The 4,550-nt window shown below is 50.6% G+C and overlaps 1 non-coding gene across 1 annotated transcript; it reads right to left on the reverse strand.

The window, feature by feature from the left end:
* Positions 1–1,617: 1,617 nt before the first annotated feature.
* TRNAS-AGA (transfer RNA serine (anticodon AGA)) lies at positions 1,618–1,699 on the reverse strand. The gene has a single exon. It is a non-coding gene; the product is annotated as a tRNA-Ser (tRNA).
* Positions 1,700–4,550: the final 2,851 nt, after the last annotated feature.

A 4,550-nucleotide genomic window follows, 5' to 3' on the forward strand; every position in this document is an offset into this window, starting at 1 on the left:
GACTTTAGAGCAGCCAGACTGGGTCAGACTGGGTCCATTTTGCCCAGTGTCCTGTCTTCCCATAGCGGCCAAAGCCAGGTGCCCCAGAGGGAATGAACAGAACAGGTAATCATCAAGTGATCTATCCCCTGTCACCCGCTCCCAGCAAACAGAGACTAGGGACACCTTCCCTGCTTTTTGCCGGCCGCTGCACATTGAGTGGATGTTTGCAGAGAACTATCCACAGTGATTCCAAGATCTCTCACTTGAGTTGCAATAGCTATTTTACATCCCATCTTTTTATATGTAGAGTTGGGATTATGTTTGCCAATGTGCATCACTTTACATTTATCAACATTGAATTTCATCTGCCATTTTGTTGCCCTTTCACCCAGTTTTGTGAAATCTCTTTTTAGCTCCTCACAGGCTGCTTCGCACTTTACTATCCTCTGTAGTTTGGGATCATCTGCAAAATTTGTCACCTCGCTGTTTAGCAGATCGTTTATAAATATGTTGAATAGTCCCAGTACAGACACCACTAGTTACCTGTTTGCATCCTGAAAACTGACCATTTATTCCTACCCTTTGTTTCCTAGCTTTTAACCAGTTATTGATCCAGGTGAGGACCTTCCAGAGGTGAAAGTAAGCCGGTCCGGTCCGGTATGGGGTACCGGCAAGAACTGGTACGCTGTGCTAGCCCGGCCCAGCTTCCCCAAGCTGGTGATTTAAAGGACCCAGGGCTCCCTGCAGAGGCCAGAGCCCCGGGCCCTTTAAATCGCTGCCTGAGCCCCCCTTCCGGAGCCCCGGGGAGCAAAGCACTGCCGTGGAAGGCTGCTCTCTCCCACGCCACGAACACAGAGCAGGGGCGACGGGAGCTTCCTTACAGTGTGTGGGGGGGGCACTGTTGTCTGAACTGTGGTGCTCCCATGACACCCCATCCCCAGGGACCCACATTCACACCACCCGTCCCCCGAGGCCACAACCACAGAACGCCTCTTCCCCCCAAGACTCCACCCTTCCCCCCACTCCATCATTTGTCCTAACAGCTACTAAAGAGTGGTGGGGCCATGGCCCTCTACCCCCCCTGTTCCAGCACCCCGACACAGAGCTAAGCAGGCAGCAGTGTGTGTGTGTCACAGAGGCTGCTGTGCTGAGCTGAGCCAGTGAGGGAAACAGGGGCTGATGTTGGGGCTGTCCCCCTCCCTCTGCCTCAGGACTGGTTGCTTGCAGCAGCTGTCTGAACTTAGAGACAGTGTGATACACAATCCCTATCCCCACACACACTCTTTACCCCACCAGGCACATTGCAGTTGAAAAGCAGCTGGCAATCTAGTAGGATTCCCATGGAACAATGGGATAGAGAAACCTGCATCATGTGATGCTGTACCAGCCCATGAGGCTTTGCAAACCCTTCCCAAAGCACCCGCAGCCAGTTGCACAGCTACCCACAATGCACTGCTCTCTGCGCCATCCAAGAGTCTAGCCTGGATGTGCTCTGGTGACACAAGGGACATAGTGTGGACATGCAACAGCTGTTTAATTGAAACACTTTAAAGTCACATTACCCAATAGTGTAGATATAGCTTGAGAGTGAGACAAGACCCAGCTCTGTTGAAACTGAAGAACCATAACTTCCTCCGTAGTTGGCAGGATTTGAACCTGTTCAGGGAGACCCCAATGGATTTCTAGCCCATCACCTTTACCACTCAGCCACAACTACTTGCTTGAGATGTGTCTCTCACTACACTCCAGTTCTGTTCTCACTGAGTGATCAATTCCAATTGTTCCCTCAGACCAGCTTCCACAACACACACACTGCTGTGCCATTGTATAAGTGTGTCCCTGGCTGAACTGCAAGAATTCCTGCTATTTTCCCTTCTGGCTGGAGCATGAGGAGACTGTGTTTGTGGTCAATGACTTTCCTGTAGATTGTTGTCCATTTCCTGCCTTGATCATTCAGACAGTTCCTTTACCATCATATCCCCAGCACATCAGGGATTGCAATAGCAGGGGGCAGGTTTTCTCTGGGGCACTGAGCTTTGCCAGGGGTTTGGTGGTTCCTTTCCTTCCTCACCCTGGAGTAAACTCAGCTTTTTATTCCATCCTTGATGTTTCAAGGAATAACAAGAGATGACCAAGGAAAGAGGTGGACAGGGCGGGTCTCAGGTGAGGGGCAGAGAGGTGCAAGTGGTGGGCAGGGCCTGTCTTATGGGTGGGGCAAAGAGGTGTGGGTGGTGGACAGGGCAGGTCAGGGGAGGGGATAGAGAGGTGTGAGTGCTGGGCAAGGTGGGTCTCAGGAGAGACAGAGAGGTGTGAGTGCTGGGCAGGGTGAGTCTCAGGGGAAGGGCAGAAAGGTGGGGGCAGCAGGCAGACCTTGGGGGTGGGGGTGGAGAGACACAAGGAGGCCTTCTGGGAGGAGAGGAGCAAGCAAAAGGTGGACCAGCAGGCCTCAGCCAAAGAGAAAGAGCAGGAGTGGGAAGTGGCCAAATGGGAGTGAGAGCAGAGCACAGGTGGGGCTTCAGAGGGAGGAGAATGAGTCAAGGGGGTGGAGTGGACAGAACTGCCCAGAGGATTCAGGGGGCCTGAGGCAAAACAATTTTGGGTGCCCCTTCCATAAAAAAAAGTTGCAATACTATAGAATACTATATTCTCATGGGATCCCTGCAGGGCCTGGGGTAAATTGCCCCACTTGCCCCCCCCCCGGGTGACCGTGCCCTCAGCCTCTCCTCGTAAGTCCACTGACCCCTAATCATTTTTGTTGCCCTCCCCTAGACTCTCTCCAATTTGTTTCTGTAGTGGGAGGGCAAAAACTGGACACAATGCTCCAGATGTGGCCTCACCAGTGCTGAATAGAGGGGAATAATCACTTCTCTCGATCTGCTGGAAATGCTCCTACTAATCCAGCCCAATACGACCAGTTACCCATATTGAATGCAGATCCAGCGATATTTGATCAATCGGTTACTGTCCATTCAGGAGGTTCTTTCCTACCTATTCATAAAGAATGAAGATGCTCTAAGCAGAGGGGAGAGAGCTGTCCCGTCCGTGTAGTTAATCCATCTCCCCGAGAGGTGGTAGCTATGTCACTGGGGGAAGCTATGTGGGTGGGTGTGCAAGCAGTGGTGTCTCCATATATCTGTAAGTTTAAGTGTAGGCCCCTTACTGAATGAGGGAGGTAACTTAGTGGACAGAGGATGTGGAAAAAGCTAATGAACTCAATGCTTTTTTTGCCTCTGTCTTCACAAACAAGGTCAGCCCCCAGATTACTGCACTGGGCAGCACCGCATGGGGAGAAGTTGACCAGCCCTCTGTGGAGAAAGAAGTGGTTCGGGACTATTTAGAAAAACTGGAGACGAGCACATCTCCATGGGGCTGGATGCGCTGCATTCGAGGGTGCTAAAAGAGTTGGCGGATGTGATTGCAGAGCCATTGGCCATTATCTTTGAGAACTCATGGTGATCAAGGGTGGTCCCGGATGACTGGAAAAAGGCTACTGTAGTGCCCATCTATAAAAAGGGAAGAAGGAGGATCCAGGGAACTACAGACCAGTCAGTCTCACCTCAGTCCCTGAAAAAATCATGGAGCAGGTCCTCAAGGAATCAATTCTGAAGCACTTAGGGGAGAGGAAAATGATCAGGAACAGTCAGCATGGATTCACCAAGGGCAAGTCATACCTGACTAACCTAATTACCTTCTGTGAGGAGATAACTAGCTCTGTGGATGAGGGGAAAGCAGTGCATGTGTTATTCCTTGACTTTAGCAAAGCTTTTGATACGGTCTCCCATAGTATTCTTGCCAGCAAGTTAAAGAAGTGTGTGCTGGATGAATGGACTGTAAGGTGAATAGAAATCTGGCTAGATCGTCAGGCTCAGTGGGTAGTGATCAACGGCTCCATGTCTAGTTGGCAGCCGGTTTCAAGCGCAGTGCCCCAAGCGTCGGTCCTGGGGCTGGTTTTGTTCAATATCTTCATTGTTGATCTGGAGGATGGTGTGGATTGCACCCTCAACAAGTTTGCAGATGACCCTAAACTTGGAGGAGTGGTAGATACACTGGAGGGTAGGGATAGGATACAGAGGGACCTAGACAAATTAGAGAACTGGGCCAAAAGAAACCTGATGAGGTTCAACAAGGACAAGTGCTGAGTCCTGCACTTAGGAAGGAAGAATCCCATTCACTGTTACAGACTAGGGACCAAATGGCTAGGAAGCAGTTCTGCAGAAAAGGACCTAGGGGTTACACTAGACGAGAAGCTGGCTATGAGTCAACAGTGTGCCCTTGTTGCCAAGAAGGCTAACGGCATTCTGGGCTGTATAAGTAGGGGCATTGCCAGCAGATCGAAGGATGTGATCATTCCTCTCTATTCGGCATTGGTGAAGCCTCATATGGTGCACTGTGTCCAGTTTGGGGCCTGACACTACAAGAAGGATGTGGAAAAATTGGAAACAGTCCAGCAGAGGGCAACAAAAATGATCAGGGTTCTGAAGCGCATGATTAATGAGGAAAGGCTAAGGGAACTGGGCTTGTTTAGTCTAAAGAAGAGAAAACTGAGGGGGGATTTGATAGCTGCTTTT

The sequence above is a fragment of the Gopherus flavomarginatus genome, chromosome 8 (assembly GCF_025201925.1).
Source record: "Gopherus flavomarginatus isolate rGopFla2 chromosome 8, rGopFla2.mat.asm, whole genome shotgun sequence".
NCBI lineage: Eukaryota > Metazoa > Chordata > Testudines > Testudinidae > Gopherus > Gopherus flavomarginatus.